The sequence below is a fragment of the Theropithecus gelada genome, chromosome 9, assembly GCF_003255815.1.
Source record: "Theropithecus gelada isolate Dixy chromosome 9, Tgel_1.0, whole genome shotgun sequence".
NCBI classification, from domain to species: domain Eukaryota; kingdom Metazoa; phylum Chordata; class Mammalia; order Primates; family Cercopithecidae; genus Theropithecus; species Theropithecus gelada.
The window spans coordinates 79761568-79787920 of record NC_037677.1 but is presented as its reverse complement, the minus strand read 5'-3'; the positions used below and the strand labels follow the sequence as shown (position 1 = coordinate 79787920).

Here is a 26353-nt window from a genome sequence, read left to right as displayed (position 1 = left end):
AGAACTTCTCTAACCTTTAAAAATACTGCTTCGCTTATTACTCATGATAATTGGGCCACATACATAATTAAAGCATACCATTTATTATCTCCCCGTGTAAAAGGGCATCTGGTTCCCCAACTTAACTTCAAACTGTAATTTTAAACAAATTATAAAGTGTTTTGAAACATTAATGTTGTTAATTGTCTTATCTATTGTCTGTGTTCATCAGGAGCTGTGACACACACAAAGGAAAGTAATCAGAGGAAGGAAGAGAAGAAGCTAAGTTCAAGGGCATTCATTAATCATGCCTTAGATGACTGAGCGTTTTATTATTTTCCCAAGTAACTGAGGCTGACAGTATCATGAATCGTTTACATACCAGTATTCAAACATTCCATTTTTAAATTGGGAGGGGGTAAGTTTTAGAATAGAATAATGAAATTCCCTCCATTTCCTCCTAGTGTACATAATTAAGAAGAACCTAATGGAAACATGAGGTTCTAAGGTCCATGCTGGAAAGAATAATCAGAACTGTAGGAATTCTCTTATGGAAAACATTAATAAAAGGAAATTCTAGCAATAGAATTCATTGTTAAAACTGTAAGTTACAGCAATATTGCCTCTGCATGCTGACTGTAATCCTCTGTAATCTTCAAAGGCAAACAGGGACAGTAATAATCTTTTCATGTACTCTTAACTTTCTTCTCTGAAAGGCTAGAAAATGTCTTATATATAGCACTCATACTGTCATTTAGTCAAACCCAGTTTCTATTTTTCTTCAACTTCTAGATGAATGGATGCTAAGTCTTTCGGACACAATGTGAATTTCCTAAGTGTCTGTGGACTACATCTCCTATTTTTATTTCTCGAAGTTTCTCTCAAAGTGTGATAAAGAGTTTCACTCTATTGGTACTGTTAACTGCCAACCACTTTGAAGGCCTCCTCCTCCCCTTTTTTTCTTTTTCCGCACATGTAGGCAAGCAGTAAGAAAACTCAGAGTCCCTCTCCCTTGGCTATGGCAGGGAAGTTCAAACCATTTAAATCCTCACCTATTGGAGCTGAGGGTAAGGGACTCACTTGGATCCAACCCTTAACCCCATTAAATACCAGAACTCCACTGCCTCTTCCTTAGGTTTCACTTCTCACTGAACCTGAAGGCTTTTTGTTGTGGATTATTTTGCCCTTTAGTAGGTAGTAATACCATGTAAGCAATAAATTTGTTTCATTTCCTTTCAGTCTTGATATCCATAAATTACTAGGGGCAGGAATGGTGTAGAGTTGCCTAGTATTCACCAAATAAAGTAAAACACACACACACACACACACACACACACACACTGAGAGAAAAATCTAGAGAAACATCGTTGCCACACACAGTTTTCTTGCTTGCTCCTGATAAATATAACTTTCTCTATCCATGAGTTAAATTAACAACTTTGGATAGGAAATATTCATAAGGAAAAATGGATGGGCTGCATGAAAGGAGAGTGTTCTACCTGACTTTATTCACTAATCAGAATATGCCTCAAAACTGGGTAGCAAAAACTGAGCTGTGGGTTTTGAGAAAGATTCCAATAACAAGAAAAATGTACAAACATTTTTATTGCTGTTTATCCCTAAGCAATACAGCATAACAACAATTTGTACAGCATTTACATTGTATTAAGTATTACAAGTAATCTAAAAAGGATTTAAAATACATGAGAGAATATAAGTAGTTTATATGCAAATACTAGGCCTTTTTTTGGGGGGGTGGGGACGGAGTCTCGCTCTGTCGCCCAGGCTGGAGTGCAGTGGCCGGATCTCAGCTCACTGCAAGCTCCGCCTCCCAGGTTTACACCATTCTCCTGCCTCAGCCTCCGGAGTAGCCGGGACTACAGGCGCCCGCCACCGCGCCCGGCTAGTTTTTTGTATTTTTTAGTAGAGACGGGGTTTCACCATGTTAGCCAGGATGGTCTCGATCTCCTGACCTCGTGATCCTCCCGTCTCGGCCTCCCAGAGTGCAGGGATTACAGGCTTGAGCCACCGCGCCCGGCCAAGGATTTGAGCATCTGCATTTTGGTATCTGTTGGGGGATGGGAGGTGGGGCAGCAGGTCCTGGAATCCATCGCCTATGGATACTGAGAGACAAACATACATAGAAGCTACAAAAGTGAATTACTTATTTCACCTCTTGCTGTTGACTTAAGGAAAACTATGCACTGTATCATCAGTATAGAGAGTTCTTGAAAAGCCTAGAGCCTCCCAAGGTTTGAATAGGTTTTGAAAATAGTGAGATGTGGTGTTAGCTCAAATAGAGAAAAGAGAAGCAAACCTCTAGGGAAAACCATTTCCCCTTTTAGAAGCAAGTTTGAAGTGGCAGATGACTATTCCTTTTTCTACTGAAAATATTTTCTTGGGCTTCCTGTCAAGTAATGTGAGTTGCAAAAGACGTTGAAGATTGGACCAACTAATGAAATGGAATCAGGACATGGTTTCATAAAATAAGAGTGGTTTTTTTTTTTTTTTTTTTGGTAATTTATTTATAGTTTCTTCCTTTTTTTTGTTTACTTTTTTAACTTATTTATATTCCAAATAAAGTTTGTCATTTAACTAAACTTTTTATTTTGCCCCACATATCATTCCTATGGCTTCTTAGATTTAATAGGATAATAAAATTTCTAAAGCAGCCTGGTCTATGTCTTCCTTAAATTAAAACTGCCTCTTTTACCAAAGTTACTAAAGACAAATATAAATAATCATGACCAATATATAAAGATATGAATGACATTTACAGAGAATAACTTTACTCAGTTATATAGGGTTACCCATAAACAAAGGGAATTTACTAGCTTCAATTAAAAAAAAAATCTCATGGCATCTATGATATTTACTTCTGTCATCTCCACATTCAAAGGAAAACAAACACAGATTATCCACAGTTAATCACTTTTTATTTTACAAATGCTCTGTAAACAAAATGCTTCTCACACCTATTCAGTACAATTAAAACATAATAATATAGCTTTGCCAAAAGGTGTATTCCAAAGTTATCAGTTAGATTTATTAACTGATAAAGATGCACAATTTAATGTGAATGTTTCCTTTAGTGAATGTACAGAATTCTCTCAAAGTTAAATCATTCAAAACATATCTAAACTCATCTAACTCAAAAATGTAGAATTCTTTTACTCAATATCTGCACATTCTCACATACAAAATATAATCTAAACGTTATTTTTAACAATGTAAAATTTATTTCTCTCTTTGTTATTGCCAAGATTCCACTGACTGTTGAAATATAAAAGAAAAACAGCATTAAATCAGGTGTGATAAAATCACCTTTTTCTGTTTATCTCCACTACTGGCATTTATTGGCACTTGGAAACTATTTATAAACTCATATTCTTATTGCTAACATCAATTATTATGCAAATACTTGAAATTTTTACTGACTTCATAAATAATGCATGAAAGTCTATAGACTTCAACTAGTGAGCATTATCTTTTGTGGTTTATAAATACAGAATACAGAATAAGGTATAGTTTGGATGAGTCTGAACAACAGATGTTTCTGCTTTATGAATTCTGGTCAAATCATTTGGAAAGAGTTTTATTTATACAATAAGCATCTGCGTTTTGGAAAGTTAAACTAAAAATTATTTTGTCATTTTATCTAATAGCTTGGGACCTACATAAATCTATTAAGTTGACCATAAATAGAACTGAAGGTGATAGTAGAGGTGTTTAAAATAAGTTTGGATAGTTTTTACACATGTAAATCTATAACATACCTTTACCAAAACCTAATATTTAAGAAGAATTAATGGAAATTATACAGTTATTCCAACTCTAAAGTTTTATGACACAAATATATTATTTACATAGTATCTTCACATTAATTTTGTTTAAAAATCTCCATTATACTTTAGAGGGGATTTCAATGAGAATATGTATACCCCATCTCATTTTATCAAGTTGAAAACTGATTATGGAACTTTTTGTAGGTACAGAGCAAGTTTAATCCATTTAACTGATGCCAGACTTCAGGTGTTTATGAATAACTATCAAGTATTCCTTTAATAATTTTTCTTTACAGGCCAGTCATCCTTACTTCCTTCAAGTAATTGTTAATTTGCTTGATGCCAGGAGCTCTAAATTATGTAGAACTCATTTTGCTAATTTCCATTATAATATATATTTTGTACAAAAATTTGCATCCTCAACACCCACAGTTCAGTTTTTGCTGCCCAGTTTTGATGCATATTCTGATTAGTGAACAAAATCATACAGAAAACTCTTTTATTAAAAATAACCAAAACATAGTTGGGAGGGGGTGGTTAGGGCATATATTTTTGACCTTTATTTATCTCTTAGCCAATACTAAGTATTTTCACATATAATCCTATAAAATGCTTCTCCATGTTACACTTGAATACTCAAAGTTTTGAGGTTATATATAGAATTTCACAATTGCCTTTTTATTTCTCTATTCAACAAATTCTACCACTTAGACACTGGCTTTCTCTGTTTCTTCTGTGATAGTTGATAGAATTTTACCTATATTTACCCCAATAAATGAATTATCCAGCTATATTTTGCACAGGGGTTCTGCTGATCTTCTTGTATTGTTCCAATTTTAGTATATGTGCTGCCAAAGCAAGCACCAGCTATTTCTGAAGAACTGATATGTACTACTAAGAACACAAGATAAAGAGAGTCCTAGGAATAAAGTTGGTAAGCCAATTTTTTTTATTCTGTTTCCTATCCTTTCATTTTCCTTCTTGTCTTCCATTCTAGAGCTGATTCACAGGAATCCTTCAAACACTTCTTGGATAGGTCTTTCTGGAGTCCCTTCAAAAGTTCTCGTTTGTAGATGCACATAAGATATGAGAGGGCCAGAATTCTTCATGAGTCCAACTCTTTTGTTGGAACTCAAGAAAAGAGACTAGATTGGAGAGTAGAACTAGATTTTTTGAGTCATGTTTTAATAATGACTACTCCACATGTACACATTTAGATGCTGTCCCCAGTTGAAGAGTTCTGCCCACTGTCAAAATTCATGTCCACCTGGAACTCAGAATGTGAGCTTATTTGGAAATAAGATTTTGCAGACGTAGTTAGTTAAGATGAGGTCATACTGGAGTAGGGTGGGCCATAAATCCAATCACTAGTGTCTTTATAAGAAAGGGAAATTCAGACATGGAGACATAGAAGCACACAAAGAAGAAGGTCATGCAAAGAAGGAGGCAGAGGTAGGAAGAAAGCAGCTACAAACCAACCAGAAGAAGGATATCTGAGAGCCCTCAGAAGACTCAGAAGACTGGAAGAGGCAAGGAAAGTTCCTTCCCTAAGAGCCCTCAGAGGAAGCTCCGCCCTCAGTGGAAGCACCTTCTAACCTCCAGAACTATGAAAGAATACATACCTGTTATTTTTAAGCCGCCAAGTTTAAGATAATTTGCTACGGCAGCTCTAGAAAACAAATATACACAGGATTCTTCGTTCGAATAGTTCTGAAGGAGATATGTATATACAGATTTATATATTTATAAACATACAACAGATTTATATATTTATAAATATAAAACAGATTTATATAATTTTATAAACATAAAATAGATTTATATAGTTTTGTAAATATAAGCTTAATTTTTAATTACTAAAATTTTTTCTGTAGGCTCTCAATTAATAAGGCAAATACACAATGGCCAAACAGAATAATAACTGTCCTTTATTATTGTAAAATAATAATGCTGCTTTTTACTTATAGATTATAAAGAATTACTGTGGGCAATTTAAAGCCTTTTCAAAAATGGTTTAAAACTAAATCTATAGTATTCAAACATGATTATAGGACATTTCTTGTTTGAAATTATTTATCCTATTATAGTTTATATACAATATCCAATTTTATATTTCTACTTTAATATATTCAGCATTTAGCTCTGGACTCAAGATTATCGAACCATAGCCATTTATTTCAATTTCATATTTTGTCTTCATGTAGAAAATCCAAAATTTTATTTAAAATTTAGAATTCTCAAATTCTTAAACATGAACTGAGAAGAAAACATAGTATGGTAACATTTTAAAATGTTTAGTAAAGTTAATGCATCACATGTAATATATCCAGAATTATATTCAACTGACATTTAATAAATATATCTGTGGATTATTCCTTTGAAGTAATATTTTAAGCATACACATGCATAGAGATACAGGTACATACATGGTTCAATATGGTGTTTTATTCCTTGTCTATAATTACATAGGTAAAAAGAATGCATATTTATGCTGAAATGAAACCATTTTGCTTTCTAAAAGGAAACTCAGACACACATTTCTAAGTGCAATGACAGCAAATACTAATACATTTACATACATTATTTTGTCTTTTGACCTTTTCAAGCAACATCATGCAAGGATATGTAGGTTACATTTGATCAGTTTTCAGATGTTTTGGCAGGTTTTGAGAAATCTTGTTTTATATCTTTGATAAAGTTTGACTGTGTCCCCACCCATACATCATCTTGAATTGTAATTCCCATAATCCCCATGTGTTGTGGGAGGGATCCAGTGAGAGGTAATTTAATCATGGGGGCGATCACTCTCCTGCTGTTCTTGTGATAGTGAATTAGTTCTCACAAGATAATCATGGTTTCATAAGGGGTTTTTCCCTTTTTGCTCAGCACTTCTCCTTCCTGCTGCCATGTTTAGAAGAATGTATTTACTTCCCCTTCCAATATGATTGTAAGTTTCCTGAGGCCTCTCCAGCCCTGTGGAACTGTGAGTTAATTAAACCTCTTTTATTTATAAATTACCAAGTCTCAGGCATTTCTTTATAGCAGCATGAGAATGGACTAATACAGAAAACTGGTAGTGCAGAGGGTGGGGTGCTCCTGTAAAGATACCCCAAAACGTGGAAACAACATTGGAACTGGGTAACAGGCAGAGGCTGGAAAAGTTTAGGGGGCTTAGAAGACAGGAAGATTTGGGAAAGTTTAGAATTTCCTAGAGATTTGTTGAATGGTTTTAACCAAAATGCTTAAGGTGATATGGACAATTAAGTCAAGGTTGAGGTCTTGATGGAGATAAGGAATTTGTTGGGAATTGGAGTATAGGCCACTCTTGCTATGGAGGGAGACTGGAAGCATTTTTCCCTGCAGAACTTTGAACTTGAGAGAGATGATTTAGGGTATCTGGCAGAAAAAAAAGTTAAGTGCCAAAGCATTCAAGAGGAAGCAGAGCATAAATTCGAAAATTTTGCAGCCTGATGATGTGAGAGAAAAGAAAACCTAATTTTCTGGGAAGAAATTCAAGCCAATAGGGAAAATGTCTTGAGGACATGTCAGAGACCTTTACAATAGCCCCTCCCATCATAGGCCTGAAGCCCTAGGAGGGAAAAATGGTTGTGTGCCCCTCTTCCCACAACCCATGCAGCCTCAGGACATGGTGTCCTGTTTCCCAGCTGCTTCAGCAGCAGCTGCGGCTAAAAGGGGTCAGTGTACAGCTCAGGCTGTTGCTTCAGTGGGTACAAGCCCTAAGCCTTGCCAGCTTCCACACGGTATTGGGTCTGCAGGTACACAGAAGTCAAGAAAAGAGCTTTGTGAACCTCTGTCTAGATTTTAGAGGATGTATGGAAATGCCTGGATATCCAGGCACAAGTTTGCTATGGGGGCAGAGCCTTCATGGAGGGCCTCTCCTGAGGAAATGCAGAAAGGAAATGTGGGGTTGGTGCCCCCACACAGCACTGTCTGGTGGAGCAGTGAGAAGAGGGCCACCATCCTCTAGACCCCACAATGGTAGATCCATCCACAGCTTGCACTGTGCACCTGGAAAAGCCACAGACACTGAATGTCAGCCTGTGAAAGCAGCTGAAGGGGCACCATACCCTGCAAAGCCACAGAAGCAGAACCGCCCAAGGCTGTGGCAGCTCACCTCTTGAAATGGCATAACTTAGATGTGAGACATGGAGTCAAAGGAGATCATTTTGCAACTTTAAAGTTTAATGACTGCCCTATTGGATTTTGGATTTGAATGGGGCCTGAAGCCCCTTTGTGTTGGCCAATTACCCTGTTTGGAATGGGTATATTTAACCAATGACTGTATCACCATTGTATCTAGGATGTAACTAACTTACTTTTGATTTTACACATCTGTAGGCAGAAGGAACTTGCTTTGTCTCAGATGAGACTTTGACTTGAACTTTCAAGTACATGCTGGAATGAGTTAAAACTTTGGGGAACTGTGGGAAGGTCAGGATTGTTTTTTGAAATGTGAGTACATGAGATTTGGGAGGGACCAGGTATAGAATGATATGGTATGGCTATGTCCCCACCCAAATCTCTTCTTGAATTGTAGTTACCATAATCTTCACATGTCATGGGAGGGACCCAGTGGGAGGTTATTTAATCGTGGGGTTGGTTACCCTCATACTGTTCTTATGATAGTGAGTTCTCCCTAGGTATGATGGTTTTATTAGGGGCATCTCCCCCTTAGCTCAGCACTTCTGTTTCTTGCTGCCATGTGAAGGACATGTTTACTTCCCCTTCTGACATGACTGTAAGTAAGTTTCCTGAGACCTCCCCAGCCCTATGGAACTGTGAGTTTATTAAACCTCTTATCTTTATAAATTACCCAGTCCCAGGCATTTCTTCATAGTGGTGTGAGAATGGACTAATACAATCGTTTTTAGCTTTCGTTTTTTAGTGATGCAATTCAAGTTAAGGGAAGAAGAGTGTGGTAAAAATCAGCCTTGTTAAGACCTATAAATCATGAATTCAGCAGCTAATTCAAAGCACAATTTTGTACATGGTACAAAACTATCTATTGCAGATGACTAATTTCAACTCTATCAAAGTGACAAAAAAAGAGCCATCAACATCAGCCCTCCTCAAAAATGTGTGCACTATTTTACTAACAAACAGTAACACCTAAACAATGAGCAATATTAGGAAGATAAAAACCCATAATGTAATGTACTATTTGACAGCCAAGTACTTTAACAATGTCCTATCCTTTCTATTACCTCGGGATACTTTATTCTTCTGCTAACATCAGCCCTCCTAATCTTTCACATTACATTCCTATATTGTACCATTTCAGAATTTTCTGCCTCACAGTTGGAACGTTACCAGATATTCTTCAGTGTATGGACCACCTGCTATTGCTCTCAGCTCATGTTTGGATAAAACTGGTTTATGTAAAATTTTATTTTTTTCTTCTGGTAAATGAAAGCTAATTTGCAATATGTTTCCATGGGAAAATTCTAGGCATAAAAATCATATAACCACATCTAAAATTGCTAAACAACATTTTTAAAATACTTAAAGTTTAATGATAAATCATAGTCATAAGCCCATAAAATAAAGTGATATCAAAATGAAAATTAGGAACACAAAAGTATGTGCTACAGGGAAAAATATAATCCAAAAGTTCTCAAACAGTCTACAAAGTCTATAAAATCTATGTATTGAGTTTCTACTATGCATTCAGCACTGTTTTATGACCAAACATAATAAAATATTCTTGTTGTAAGTGGAGAAGTTTAGGCTGTATATGGGATGTTGTTATCATACATCAACGGCCACTGAATAACAATAAGAACTCGCATTCTGTTCTTATGAAGGCATGCTTGTAATGGCTACTGCCAAATGAGACTCTATTTTACAATAGGGTGTGCATTTCTTATATATGTTTTGTGTATCTCCGTTATTTAAAGGATGTCTCTCCGTATGCTTTTCTCTTAAGATTCTATTCCACTTTACTTTCAGACAACTAGCTTTTATTGTTTATTCCGTAGACTCTCTATTTGTTTCTCACCAATCAATGTTGGGCATGAAGCCAGGCCCAACAGAAGTCCTTAGTCCGTGGAGAATTACCTTTTTTCACACTACCGTAAGAATTAATATCTTAAAAATTTTCCAATATGTCAATGTAAAACTTAGAAAAGTTTAATCATTCCACATTGCCTTTGGCATTATAATTAAATATCTGGCTTAATATATAAAGCCTTTCACAGTTTAGCTTAATGGCAGCTATCTTCTTCCCATACAATTCACTCAACCTCAAAACTTGAAACTGCATACCCATTCATGGTTCTTTGCTTTTTTCCCTGCTTGCCAGGCTGTATCTAAGTTATATCAGATATTTTACTCACTGTTATCTCTTTTATACACCCTCTGTCATGTTTGCAGAGTGAATCGTCTCTATGGCTAATAGTTTATATAGACATCTATCATAGATTATGTTTTTAATTATATATTTACTTGTAGAACTTGTTCTTTGATTACAGGCATTCACCATACATGCCTCCCTCTGACTTCCTTCAAAACATACTTCAGTGACTAAACTCAACAGGCACTGTAGCCTAGTAGTAAAAACAACATATTCAGGGGCCAAGATTCTTGCCTTTGGATCCCAGGGCCATGTACTACTAGCTTTCTGACCTTGAGCAAGTTACTTACTTAAACTTTCAGTATCATAAGTTTCATTACTAGTGTGTTCATACTAGTGTAGAGCAGGTTCTTAATGTTGTTTCATTCAACAGCCTTCCATTGTAACATTGATGAGAAAAAACAAATAAATTCCTGGTGGGAGCCACTGTATGTATGGAGTTTGCCCCTTATCCCCATGTCTGCGTGGGTTTTCTCTGGGTACTCTGCCTTCCTTTCATATCTCAAAAATATGTATGTCATGTTCATTGGTTGTCTACATGGTCCTAAAATGAGAGAGAGCGAGTGTGTGTGTGTGTGTGTGTGTGTGTGTGTGTGTGTGTGTGTGCCCTTGATAGAATAGTGTCATGTACAAAGTTTGTTCCCACCTTGTTCCCTGAGTTGCCCAGAAAGGCTCTGGTCACCTGTGACAGGAACAAGAAGGCAAATAATTATCTTACTTGTTTTTATTAATTTTTCTTAAAAGTTCATAAAACTCATATTTACTTCAATATTTCATATTATAAATATTTTTATCTTTATTTAGAAGCTTGATATTTTCATGACAAGAATTATATCGTAGGAACTTAACTCTTGTTTATATCAATTAACCTATGATCAAGTTTGTTCCTATATAAGTTGTTTTGCATGAAGTCATAGTTGTCAAGAACCTATTGAGGATGTTAAGTGAGGATTTACAGTATAAAATTCTTAGGTTATTTGGAGAAAAATGACTTAATATAATTAGTCCCATAATGTAAAGATTTTAGAGACTGACACAAAGGCAGTGTTTTATGAGGATATTAGAAAAAGACAGGTGAGAGACAGGATAGAAATAAGAAAAAGAAATAGTAAAACCATTCTTTCCAAGAAAGAATAATTTCTACATGTAATCATAAAATTGTAGTATTGGATGGATTTACTAAAAAATCCATTCCAGTGCTCATATGAAAGAACTGAAGGCCTGTGAAGTCACACAAGTTTAAAGCAGATATGGGAATAAACTCCTATTTCATTGGTCTCTTCACCCATAGGTTTTTGTGTTATCCTTGACTAAAGTCTGCAACATGTTTTCCTTATGCCATATCTTGCTCTTAATATTTGTAGGCTTTCTGTGACAGTTTGTTGACTATTTGACTTAGCTCTTTCTATTTGCCATTAGTTTAAATGTATATTTTAAGCCTGCATTGAAGTTTTTCAAAATAAAAACATACAGAAGCTGTTCCTTTCCACAGATGATTTGAGGAATAAAAAGGAGAAATAATACAGTCTAATTTCAATATTGAAAGAGAGATCAGTTGAACTAAAACAGAAGAATAAACAGAGTATAAAGCAGTCCACTAAGATATTCATAATTTCATACTGAACTCTTTAGGAATTGTGATTTCTTAACTAGATTCACTTATTTATTTAATAAACTTTTACTGAATACCGCTATGTGTCCGACTCATCTATTGATTAGCAAGATTCACATGGTTGCTACACACACAATGCTCACATTTTGCTAGATAAATCATAATTTAAAAAATCATCATAATCATCATAAAACTTGAAATAGGGAGAATGGATAGCCATTGATGTACTTTTGTGAAAGGAGTAATATTATTATATTTCAGGTTTTAAATGTCACTTAAGAAAAATATTTGGAGACAGTTGGAGGGAAGGTAGAGTATATGCAAGGAGGCAAACAAGATGCTAATGCAGCAGGGCACCAAATACCAAGAAATAAACAGTAAAACATGGAGCTGGAATCCCAGATTTTTGCAGAAGATTAAAAGAGAAGCCTTGAGAGACATGTATTTGGGATAATAAACAGAATGTCATCATGCATTTAATATAGGGAATGAGGGAATGAAAGGCATCAGAAATAACTTTCATCTCTCTGGCTTGAGAAACTAGGTAGATGATGGTGGCATTTAATGAGATAAGGAAAATGGAGAAAAATATGTTTTATCAGGGTAGAGAGTTGAAGTATGGTGTGAATTTTGAACAACTGAGTTTGAAGTGCACTTGAGGAAATCCAAAGTGGTGGGGGTGGGGAGTGTTAAATAGCCAATCCTAATTAGAAATATTCATTGAAAAATTTATTTTTAGGAGAAATCATGACATTAAACCTAAAAGAACATATTTTGAATAATACCATTTATATCAATGCCTGATAAACAAAGTGTGTAAATGATTCTTTTTTATAAATTATTGATCATTCATTTAAATATTATTAGAACATAGAATTTCTATTTATATCACCTGCTATAAGAGTGACAGCATATTAGCCACTGGTATTCATGCTCAACTATGCAATTTAAAAGCAACACCAAAGAATATTCTTCATTGTGCTCATAAACTCTCTCTTAAGCAAATAAATAAAGAAAATGTAATGCCTAGCAACATTTTCTAGCAATTATTCTTCTGCAATGCATGAGTATATATTTGTGCTATTGTAGCATTAGGTTCAACCTAATGAACTCAGAAAATCATTTATGTACAATAGCCTGTCTTTCATGTAGAGCAGATCATGTCTATTTTCTTTACTTTTTGCAATTTTATATAACGTTATCTCACACACACACACACACACACACACACACACAAATAGTGGTTGTGTCTCTTGGTTCTCAGCACTGCTGTTTATCACATCCATGTCCATGCTAGTTTTTCCATGTGTGGTTTAACTACCAAGTTAACCATTTGAGATTAGACCATCTCTTGGATTTATGACTCTGTGCCTATAATATTCGAGCCGCCTATAGGTCTTTATAAGCATATATAGCAATACATGTTGTCCACAACAATCACTTAGATATTAAACAGGTGAAACCTCTGGAATTAGGTAAACTGTGTGCAAATATTAAATATTGGTTAAGACCTTGAGAAACTTTTTTTCAACTATCTGTGCATATATTTCCTCACCTGTACAATGAAACCAATGATAAAACAGAACCTCCCCATTTGGACTATGGTAAGAATTTAATATTTAATTTTCAACAAATTCTTATGGTAAAGATTTAATATTTAATTCTTGATAAATTGTTATGGTAACAATATTTAATTCTTACCAAATTCTTATGATAGGGATTTAATATTTAATTCTTACCAAGTTATTAGGGTAAGAATTTAATATTTTAAATATTCTTTTCTTAGCATATACGAACTTTTTTTTTTTTTTTTTTTTTTTTTTCTGAGACGGAGTCTCGCTCTGTCGCCCAGGCTGGAGTGCAGTGGCCGGATCTCAGCTCACTGCAAGCTCCGCCTCCCGGGTTCATGCCATTCTCCTGCCTCAGCCTCCCGAGTAGCTGGGACTACAGGCGCCCGCCACCTCGCCCGGCTAGTTTTTTGTATTTTTTAGTAGAGACGGGGTTTCACCGTGCTAGCCAGGATGGTCTCGATCTCCTGACCTCGTGATCCACCCGTCTCGGCCTCCCAAAGTGCTGGGATTACAGGCTTGAGCCACCGCGCCCGGCCGCATATACGAACTTCTTAGAATACTTACTAGCATATGACAAAACCTTAGGGAAGTTTAACAATTTTATTATAAATTAGATTGCTTAATATATAATTATGTTATATGAGTTGAGATAGTTAATGTAAATAAAAAATAATGTTCACTGGGCATCTTTTTATGTTACTTAGCTTTCAATTTCTCATACTATCTCAAAGAAAATGTAGCTAGTAGTTATTTTTCAGAAGTGTTCTCCAAATGTACGTAATAATTTTTGTCAATGTTGAAAATCTTTAGGACTTTCTGTAAAGCCACCATTTAATGAGTTAAACTATTGTCTTTAGCATTTCTGTCCTAATTTTCGGAAGGAAACATACACACACACACATATATATCTATATATATGATGACATCCTCTCTTACTTGACCTAAAACTGCACAAAATTTATATTTGCTGTTTATTTTGCATTGGCAATGCCAGTTTTCTTCCATTTGAATACAAGTCATTTAGAAAATTCCTTACATCCAAGTTCTTCAGCTCCTATTTGTTAATCTTTTTTATTTCTTTGTTTCTTTCTTTTTTCTTTTCTTTTCTTTCTTTCTTTTCTTTTCTTTTTTTTTTTTTTTTTGAGATAGTCTCTCTCTTTACCCAGGCTGGAGTGCAGTGGCGTGATCTTGGTTTACTGCAAACTCTGCCTCCTGGGTTCAAGGGATTCTCCTGCCTCAGCCTCCCCCAGAAGCTGGGACTACAGGCACGTGTCACCACATCCACTTAATTTTTTTGTTTGTTTTTTTTTTAGTAGAGACAGGGTTTTGCTATGTTAGCCAGGCTGGTCTCGAGTTCCTGACTTTGTGATCTGCCCGCCTCAGCCTCCCAAAGTGCTGAGATTACCGGCATGAGCCACCTCGCCTGGCCTATTTGTTAATCTTGATCTTGTTATGTATCAGTTGTTGGTTTGCTCCATGATTTTCACATTCTCTCCCTTTAGTTTGTATTGTGTTGGTTTTTGTTTTTTTCATAAAACACTAAAAATGTTTACATCATTTTAAAACATTTCAAACATAAAACGATATCCTAAATAGCTTAACAGTAGCTTCCACACATACTGGGTATTAATATAAAAACTTTTAAGTTTTATATAAGATCAATCAGTCTGTTCATATCAGTACTCAGTAATGAGAACATTCACATGTTCAACTCTGTTCAGTCATTAGAGAAGCATATATAAAACATATTCCAAGTAAAGAGACATTATATAGATAAAAAGCTAATAAGCTGAGTGAATGCCAATAGGCCAGTAAATATTGATATCGGATGTTGCTTTGATGTTACCAATTTCATTCTATATATTGTAAGGACTTCCGTTTACTATTAAATTTCAAACTATATAATCTAACATTAAATGTCATTTGCAATCTGAACTCAACAATTCAAAATAATTATGCTTTATCAACTATAATAATAATAAGACAAAAAATAATGGCTATTACGTATCAGTAAACAATCTGAGACCTAGTTAGGATACATAACTTCTCCAGCGTCATATTGTTAGCTGGTGAGAGAGCCAGGAGTTGAAATGAGGTGATCTGGCCTCAGAAACTTTGCTGTAAGCCTCTAAATATATTAAAAACACGATGCCAAATCCTCACCAGGAAGCGTTTCACCATCTTCCAGTGGGAAGCCAAGTAAACGTAAACTTTTAATAAAACTGTCTGAGTACTGTCAGAGAGGTATAAACACTTCTACCAGCCAGTAATTGTTTTCACCACCCTGGAAGCCCTCAAGGTCAGGGATTATATTTTATTTGACTTTGTATTCCCAGAGCCTCCCATGACACCTACCCCATAGAGGACCCCATTAAATGTGTGTTGTTGTTTCATAGCAAAGTGATTCCAAAGCAGTAGTAGGGCTAGAGAAAAAACAAACAAACAAAAAAGGCTTTACAGTATATAAGAGTGACATTTGAACTCCATCTTAAAAAATAAACATAAGTACTCAAGGAAGAGATTCTGAGAAGAGGACATTTGAGACAGAGAAAACAATATGTGTAAACCAGACCTGCAGTGGGAGAAAAACGGATATATCTAAAGAATAGGCGTTTGGATGTAGGGAAGCCAGAGACAGTGTCGGGAAAGATTCTGGACAGGGGTTTGTGGCAGTTTAGGAAGGAAAACCTTTATGTCAGGCTTTCACCTGCACAGCCAGGGCTCTGCTGCACTGGAATCAGTAGAGGGAACGGGTGCAGTTTCAAGAAGCTCTCCAAGAGCTGGGAACACCCTATTTGTGCCTCAACGTGGTTGAAATTTAGTCTCTCCATTTATGAGCATTGCAAATTTTAATAAAATGCCACAAGAGCACAGTTGGGGACAGGTTATAAACGACACAACAAAAGGAGATTTTAATATTGAAGAGTATAAAATTAAGTTTTCAAAAAGTTCAAAACAGAATGCTTAAAAATTGATATTAATTTATTAATAACAGAACTTGTAAGAAGATAAATCTGGTTACCTGGTTTTAAGCATTGACAGGAACAGTTTATATGCATTTTTGGGGAAATACATTTAAATAATATTTTTGTGTTTACACACAAAATTATAATTGCTTACAGGTAGTAAAACTATCATATTTGGGGTTGCTGTCTCCCCTAGACAAAATCTATAACTAATCTATATTTACAATGTCTGGGCTATCATCAAACAATAAATAGTGAAGTCAACATAGGTACCTTATCCTATGTAATTCATTAGTCTTTACACAAGCCTCTTAAACAGTGCTCCAGTATGATATTAAAATACCATGTCTTCCCTCTCCATTTGACCTTATTTCCAAGGTTGAGTATCCAGCTAGCTAGCTAGTTATTTTAAACAAGAGTAACCTAATTCTATTGATTTAAAAGACAGAATAATGATCATCACAGAAGACAGAGAAAGTGGACAGTTAAAAAAAGATGTTTCACTAAGCTAAGGGAGGAAGTAGGGTCCAAATTTAGTGTTGGAGATTGAGGTTATGATATAAAGTTTACAGACTAAAAAGCAATAACTTAGGCCATGAAGTAGTTTAACCTTCACTTTTCCTTGCCTCTGTACTTCCGCTCCCTCTCACACCACTACATTAGTCTGCAATATATTTCCCTTATCCCTTTTAAAATATTTACTTTTAATAATTAAAGGTACATAATAGGTATATATATTTCTATTTTATTACTGATACATAGCATTTGTATATATTTACGGGGGACATGTGATTTTTTGTTACATGCATAGAACATGTAATGATCACATCATGGTGTTTATTCCCTGGAATATTTATCATCTCAATGTGTTAAAAAATATTTCAAATACTCTCTTCTAGTGATTTTGAAATATACAATACATTGTTGTATAGTAACTAAAGTTTACTCTCAATCACTGGAAATTATTCTTTCTGTTTAAATGTATGTTTAGACCCATTAACCTACTCTCTTCATCCTTCCCACACTCTGGTATCTAGAATACTAGTCTCTTCCTTCATGAGATTACCTTTTTTGACCCCCACATATAGTGAGAACATGTGATAATTGTTTCTGTGCCTGATTTATTTCATGTAACTTAATGACCTCCAGTTTACCCCATGTTGCTGCAACTGGTGTTATTCATTCATTTTTATGGCTGAATAGTTTTTCATTGTGTGCCAATACCATATCTTCTTTATCCATTTGTTGGGTTGATGGACACTTAAGTTGATTCCATATCTTTGCTATTGTGAAAAGTACTGCAATAAACATGGGGGGGGGTGCAGGTATCTTTTTGATATACTGATTTCTTCTCTTTTGAATAGATACCTGTTAATAGGATTGCTGGAACATATAGCAGTTCTATTTTTACATTTTTGAGGAATCCTCATATTGTTTTCCACACTGACTGTACTGATTGACATTCCCACCAACAGTGTATAAGAGTTCTCTTTTCTCCACATCCTCTCCAGCATTTATATATTTTTTGTCATTTTGACAATAGCCATTCTAACTGGGGTAAGATGATATCTCATGATTTTGATTTACACTTCCATGATGATCAGTGATATTGAACATTTTATCATATATATGTAGGCTCTCTGTATGTCTTCTTTTGAGAAATATCTAGTGCCCATTTTAGCAATGTGTTGAGATCCTTGTATAATCTGGATAGTCCCTTGATGAATGAATACTCTGCATATATTTTCTCCCAGTTCTACAGATTGTTTCTTTACTCTGTTGATTGTTTCCTTAGCTGTGCAGAAGCTTTTCTGTTTTTGTTGCTTGTGTTTTTTTAGGTCTCAGCCATAAAATCTTTGCCTAGATCAATGTCCTGAAGTGTTTCCCCAAAGTTTTCTTCTAGTAGTTTTATAATTGTGGGCCTTAACTCTGTATCTTTATTCCATCTTGGGCTGATTTTTCTATGTAGTGAGAGATAAGGGTCCTTTTCATTCTTCTGCATGTGGATATCCGATCTTGCCCACACCATTTATTGAAGAAGGTGTATTTTCCCTAGTGTAGGTTCTTGATGTCTTTGTCAAAAATCAGCTGGCTGCAAATACACGGATTTATTTTTCGACAGTCTATTTCTGTTTTGTCTGTATGTCTGTTTTGGTATCAACATTATGCTGTTTTGGTTGCTATAGCCTTGTAATATCTTTTGAAGTCATGTGGCGTGGTGACTCCAGTTTTGTTTTTTTCACTCAGGATTGTTTTCAATATTTAGCCTCTTTATGGGTTCTATATAAATTTTTTTTCTATTTTTGTAAAATTGTCATTGGCATTTTGATAGAGATTGCAATGAATTTGTAGATTGTTTTGGTGTAGTCACTTTAATGATGGTAATTCTTCAAATCCACCAGCATGGAATACCTTTCCATTTGTTTGTGTCCTCTTCAATTGCTTTTGTAAGAGTTTTGTAATTTTCCTTGTAGAAGTCTTTCAGCTCTTTGGATTACTTTATTTCTAGGTATTTTATTGTAGCTGTTGTAAATGGGATTGCCTTCTTGATTTTTCTTTCTTAGCTAATTCATTACTGGTGTGTATGAACACCACTTTTTGTATGATTAGTATTGTATCCTGTAACTTTATTTAATTTATATATCAAATCTAAGAAATTTTAGGTTAAGTGTTTAGATTTTCCTAGATATAAGATTATATCATCTGCCAAGAGGAAAAATTTAACTTTTTCTTTTCCAATTCGAAGGCCTTTTATTTTTTTCAATCCACCTGATGATTCTGGCCAGGCCTTTGAGTACTATGATGAACTGCAGTTGGGAAAGTGAGCATCTTTATTTTTTTCCAGTTCTTAGAGGAATGGCTTTCCACTTTTTACCTTTCAGTATTATGTTAGCTATGGGTTTTTCACATATGGCCTTTATTATGTTGAGGTATATTCATCCTATTCCTAATTTGTTGAGTTTTTATCTTAAAGAATGTTAAATTTTCCCTATTTCTCTGTGTCTATTAAGATGATGATAAGATTTTGTCCTTCACCCTCTTTATGTGATACATCACATTTATTGATTAGTATATGTTGAGCAATCTTTGCATCTCTGGGATAAATTCCATTTGATTATGGCACATTATAATTTTTAATCTACTGTTTGTTTCAATTTGACAGTATTCTGTTGATTTTTTTTTCATCTTTGTTGATCAAGGATATCAAGCTGTATTTTTTTTGTTTGTTTTTGTTGTTATTGTTGTTAGACTCTTGTCTAGTATTGGTATGAGGGTGATGCTGGCCTCATAAAATAAATTGGGTGAAATTCCCTCCTCCTCAAATATTTAAAATAATGTCAGGAGAACTGATGTTAGATCTTCCTTGTAAATTTGGTAAATTTGTCAATGAAGCAATACAGTCTCGAACTTTTCTTTTTTGGGGGACTTTTTATTGTTGATGCAATCTTATTACTCATTATTGATATGTTCAGGATTTCTATTTCTTCCTAATTCAATATTGCTAGATTATATTTTTCCGGGAACTTGTTTGTTTTTTCTAGGCTTTCAAATTAGTTAGTGTAGGGTTATTAATAATCATCTCTGATGATCTCTTGTATTTCTGCACTATCAGTTGTAATGTCTCCATTTATCTGATTTATTTGGGTCTTCTTTCTTTCTTTCTTTCTTTCTTCATTAGTCTAGTGAGCAGTTTATGAATTTTATCTTTTTTCAAAAAACAACTTTTTGTTTTATTGATCCTTTGTATTACTATTTTCAGCCTGTATTTTGTTTAGTTCCACTTTCATTTTTTATTATTTCTTTCCTTTTACTAATTTTGGTTTGATGTGTTCTTGCTTTCCTAAATTTCTTGAGGTAGATCATTAGACTGTTTATTTGAAATCTTTCTACGTTTTAATGTAGGTGTTTCTTGCTAAAAACTTTCCTCTTAGCATTGTTTTTTTTTCCTGAATACCATAGTTTTTAGTATGTTGTGGTTCAATTTTCATTTGTTTCAATATATGTTTTGATTCCCCTCTTAATAATATTCTTTACCCAATAGTCATTCAGAAGCATGCTCTTTAATTTCCAAATATTAATATAGTTTTCAAAGTTCTTGTTATTGATTTTTTATTCCACTGTGTTCTGAGAAGATACTTGATATATTCTGATTATTTAAAAAAATTGTTAAGACTTGTTTTATATCCTACAATATGGTCTATTCTTGAGAATGTTTTATGTGCTAATCAGAAGAATGTGTGTTCTATTCCTGTTGGATGAAATGTTAGGCAAAAGTATTTTATGCTTCCTGGGTTTAAAGTGCAATTTAAAGGCAATGTTTATTTTTTGATGTTTTTGTCAAGATTATCTGTCCAATGCTGACAATAGAAAGTCCCCAAGATATATTATTGCAGTCTATTTGTCCATCTTGATCTAATATTTGTTTTATATATCTGGGTGCTCTAGTGTTTGGTGCACATATGTTTATAGTTGTTACATTCTTTTGCTGAATTTATTCCTTTATAATTGTATAATAACCTTCTTTGTCTCTCTTTGCTGTTTTTGATTAAAATTCAACTTTATTTGATAAAACTATAGCTACTCCTCCTCATTTGTTGTTTCCATTGCATGGAATAGCTTTTTCCATCCCTTTACATTCAGTCTATATGTTTCTTTACAGGTGAGATGTGTTCCTTGTAGGCAGCATACAGATGAGACTTTGTAATTTTTAAAATTTATTTGTTTATTTTTGTTTGTTTGAGATAGATTTTTGCTGTGTTGCCCAGTTTGGAGTGCAGTGGCATGATCTCTGCTCGCTGCAAACTCCACCTCCCAGGTTCAAGTTATTCTCCCACCTCTGCCTCCCGAGCAGCTGGGACTACAGGCACGTGCCATCATATCTGGCTAATTTTTGTATTTTTGATTGAGACGGGATTTCACTATGTTGGCCAGGCAGATTTTCAACTCCTGACCTCAAGTGATCTGCCCGACTCGGTCTCCCAAAGTGCAGGGATTACAGGCATGAGCCAGCATGCCGATCCTCCACTGTTTTTTTTTTTTTTTTTCCTAACTATTAAGCCAGTCTATATCATTGAAGTACAAAATTTAATAAATTTACATTCAACTTTATTTTTATATGTGAGGGCTTAGTCACATATAATTCACCACACATACATGCAGGTGGTGGTGAAGTTTTGTTGGGGACAGGGCCATCAGGTGGGCCAGTCTTTGGCCCCCATTGGTGGCAATGCAGGTCAATTATGCCTTTCCCTAGTTTTCAGGGCTGCATACACTAGCACTGGTGTCAGCAGGTCTATGTAAGCAGGTCTATGCAATTCTCTTGATCCTGCATGGCTTGCTTGGGTGCTGGCAGTGACGGTGATGAACTGGGTGGGTGAGTGGGTCCTCTGGTTCCAAGGCAGTGGGTTTGGTGGTAATAGCAGTGGAGGGTCAATCCTCTGACTCACAAACCATCTGTACTTGTGTTGGTGGTGGCTTTGACAGGCTGGAATGGCCAGTCTCTAGGCTTGCAGTTGGTGCATACATGTGGGTAGTAGTTGTGGTGGTAGCACAGGTTGGGTGGACTCGTTTTCAAGCCCCTGGAAATAATGCTCAGCTGCTAACAGTGGTAGTTGGGGAAGAATGATACACAGGACCTTGGAGGGTGTGCTTGTGTACTCAGGAGGGTAGAGTTAGGTCACATGGGCCTTCCCTCAGCCCCCCGGTAGTGTTTGCAGTCACTGGCTGTGGTATACAGGGGTGGAGTGATCCCCAAACCTCCAACAGAATGTTTGGATGAAAGTGGCAAAAACTGCACTTGCAGCACTGCTATAGGGTTGAGGTGGGGAAGCAGAGGTTGCTTTCAGTGGTAGTACACATGAGCAGATAGCTAAGGAATGCAAGCTTCAACCCTAGGTGACAGCTATAAGCTGAGCAGCCTTTCATCAGGGTGCTTTTAGGCATGGGGCAATCTTGCTACTAAAGGTGGCTGGGTCACTGTCAGTGCCTCACGCTTTGGTCCTAGCAACTGTAGCCACCAGTAGTGCCTGGCTCCAGATGGAGGAGGTCAGTGGAGTTCTAGGACTCTGGAGAGGCAGAAGTTGGACTCTAGGGAAGGATGCAAACTGGTGGGGACTGGGCTCTCAAAATAGCACTTTGCTGTGGCTGCTTAGGCCTCAGTGTGGGTATGGCACACATTCTTAGCTCTCTTCCCAGAACAATGTTCTTGCCATCCCCATGCAGCTTCCTATGACAGTTTCAGTGCCCATATGGGTTGGACTCTACCATGGCTAAGATTTCAGGAATCTGCAGTGGAAATATGGACCACTGGAGATCAGTGGCTTACTCTTTCTCTGAACTAAGGAGCCTCTTCAGACTCCTTGCCAATTGTAGCCAAGCAGGCTGCCTCCCTGTGGTCTCCTTTCTTGCCTTAGGTATTTTCCGTCATATCTCTGTTGAATTCCAGTGTTTTTTCTTAGGTGGTCTATTCAAAGTATGATTATCTACTCCTTATTTTGTGAGGGAGGTGAGTACCACATGCTTTCCATCAGCCATTTTGAAGGCCCCCTTTCACTTCTTTATTCATTGATCAGGTACAAAGACCATTGAAAAATCAATGGGTTAAGGGCACCAACACCCTACATAATTGAAAAACCATATGTAATTAGTTAATTCTAAAAATTAACTAATATCCTGCCATTAACTAGAAGTCTGTCTGATAATATATTCAATTAACATATAATCATTCTGTATGTTATATGTATTATACAACATAGTCTTACAACAAAGCAATCTAGAGAAAATGTTATTAAGAAAATCACAAGGGAAATAAAACATATTTATTGTGTATTAAGTGGAAGTGGATCATCCTCTTTAAGTATGACGAGGAGGAGGAAGAAGAATAGGGGTTGTTCTTGCTGTCTCAGGGATGGTAGAAGCAGAAGAAAATCCACATATAAGTAGACCCACAAAGCCCAAACTTGTGTTTTTTAATGGTCAGTTGTATTTTTTCTAAAAACACTTCTCAGGCTATCCAAACCTGAATAAACATGTATTTATTTTAACTACTGTAGAAACTATTGCCCACACAGTCATTTAGCAATTACTCATACAATGCCTTATATTAGTTTCTCTTTTATGTGAGCAGCTATTTAGATCTACTTTTGTTTAATTTTCTGAAATTATTTAATAGAAGATTTTATACTATTGGCATATAGTAGGCATTTAACAAATGGCTGACTTATTGCAAAATCTTCTATTTTAAATTTTGTTTATATTTTTTGATTTTTTTTTTACTACAGAATATAATTTCTTGAATATTCATGATAAAAACATGAGGTATGATAAAAGAGTAAAGTGTTATATTTAAAATTAATCCTTAAAACAATGAATCAAGTGTAATAATACTTCCTTAGGTCAGAAACTTTAAAATACTTAATTGCATAACTTAAAAAGAATACATTTTGGTAAATACTGCAAAATACTTCTTTTAAAATTAGATGTATATATTTTTAAACTTTTTTTCAAAAAAGTAATTATATATATTCTGAGTAATGCTCAGCTATAGCACAGAAAATAAAGCATAATTCTTATATGACACTCTGATTTATGAGAGCACAATTACTTTTTAGCATTAAGCCAGTACAATCATATGGGTCACGATCCAAATATAAAGAAATAGGGGGAAAGGAAAGTGGGCAACTTAGTAGGCTATGAATAAGGTCTAAAAGAGTATGTTCTTATATTTATGTTACATTAAAATAAAGTGTGTACTTCTTGAAAACAAATCTTAAATATATTTTATGGCAGATTCACATATTGTTCTGCTGCAAAAATGTTCTGTTTCAACATGTTTTCCCTAAACTGAATAACTTAGAACTAAACATAAAAATGGTATTTGGTTGCTGTTCCAAATGTTATGCAAAAAAAATAAATTCAATGTGAAAACTAGACAAATTAGTCAGTGGGAGTTAGGTTTATTAAAAAATTTCACCTAATTTTTGTTGCTTTCAATAGTTGCAGTTTTAACTGAGTGTGAAGAAAGTTGCCAAGATGACATATGTCACATGTTTCTTCAATTCATACATCCTCAGGCACTAGCCAAAAGCCACTGTGTGTTTTTTCAAAACCCAGGTATGAAACACAAGAAATTCCTTTAATAAATAGTGATTGTTATCTACTATATATCAGCCAATGTGGTAAACACTGGAACCCTGAAGAATGTCATGATCTACAAGGAACATATAAGAGACACAAATCCAGAAAATTTAAAATTAAAATAAAAATGCATGGCAGTGATAGCAATAGGCACAGTGGATTGTAGTCAGGAAGGACGTGGGGTCAAAAGAAGATTTCAGAAGGAAATAATCACTGACCACAGTTTTAGAAAACGGGAGGGAGGCTGGAAAGGAGTGGGCAGGTGTTTATGCAGAGTTGCACGTAGGTAGAGGCATGGGAAGAGAGGAATGACCAGATGGTAAAATATATCCTGTATACAGAGGAGCATGTAAATTATCTGCACAGTTGAAAAGAGTTATTTTTTTAAATAAACTCTTCTACAACCATACTTCACCATTTTTAGAATAAAAATAATGTTGATTTTAAAATGTGAGGAAATACAGACTTCTACATAATTGTGTACTCTATTTCATCTAAATGCAGGTGACAGATAGGCCTAAGTGAGGTGGCTTTCTTTTTAAGGCAGAGTTTTTACAGGTCAGTTTTAGATCATGGCCGCAGGAGTCATTAAGAGTCAGAAAATGGTAAGAAGAGACAACACTAGCTTAAAGTGAATGCAAACAGATACTCTGAGATTTTTTCAGATATAAGTCAAAAATACCTTTTGAGGTGGAAGTTCTAAGAAAGTAAAAGATAAGCAAAAATATCTTTTTTAAGGGGATATTTGGAAGCATATTGAGCAAGATATTTGGAAGATATTTGGAAGCATATTGAGCCAACTAAAACATATCCAAAGATACTGGATATTGTCCTTGAGAAGAGAAATGTTCTAGAAACTTTTAAGACTGAGAAATACTAGGTTAAGCAATGAAGAAAGAGTTGGAGAGAAAAAATTTAATGGTCATTTTGTCTGAGACGAGAATGAATTTTCTCTGTCTCTCTGTTTCTGAGCATACTATGACTTGCATGCAAGATTTTCCTACTAAACTTTAAAGTTTTCCTTCTATTTTATTGTTAACACTTCCACTCTCACTAATGTGGTTGGTAAAATAAGTACTTTAATTATTTGCTTGCACATTCAGTATTAAAATACCATGCTGTCTTCAGTTTATTATAAGAGTTCAATTTTCAAGACACTATAAAAATAATATAACCATCCATTAAAAGGGTATTTTGAAATATTTTTTCATTAGGTTATTATTTTATTATCTTCTAGTAAACAAGAAATACATGTGTAACCTTCAGCACATTATAAAAATGTGCCTATAAATTTAAAGAAAATTTATAAACATAAGAATTCTAATAATTTTTCTACATACATGAATGTGATTATTCCAAATTCCATTAGATTTTCTAAGATGTTACATATTTTGTTATGTTTAAATTCTCTATAAACATAATTGTGAAGCCACTTTAATCAAATAATTAGACACAATAATTTGCAAACTTGCAAAAGAACACATTACATATACAACTTTTAAACAATTAGAATCCAAAGAGTGATTCCTGATAAAGTACATTTAGTGTAAACAGAAATACAAATAAATAAAAGTTTCATTTCTATATTCGAATTGCAAAAAAATTTTGCAATAATGAATATGCTATTTTTGTTGCTTATAAATTGTGGTCAAAAGACATCTGCTGAATCCATCACAATGATATCCTATTTTTTCAAATAGAAGACATTTTAGGAATAAAAATTAAGTTTAGAATGATACCAAAGCTAGATTCTTTGATGTGAAGGAAAAAAAAAAGTCTCAAATCAATCCTTGTTTTACAGATGAGGAAAAATTGGATCCAAAAATATTAAGTGATTTGTTCAGTCATCCAGGTAGGAATTTCAGGATCAGAACAGGAATTGTTTTTTTTTTTTTTTTTTTTTTTTTTTTTTTTTTTTTTTTTATATTCTT

The 26353-nt window shown here is 34.8% G+C and overlaps 1 protein-coding gene and 1 pseudogene across 16 annotated transcripts in view; both read right to left on the bottom strand.

Moving 5' to 3' along the window:
- Positions 1-26353, bottom strand: part of PCDH15 (protocadherin related 15) — a 1828063-nt gene that overhangs the window by 629578 nt on the left and 1172132 nt on the right. The gene's annotated exons all lie outside the window — the stretch shown is intronic.
- On the bottom strand, positions 4536-4628 carry LOC112632252 (annotated as a pseudogene).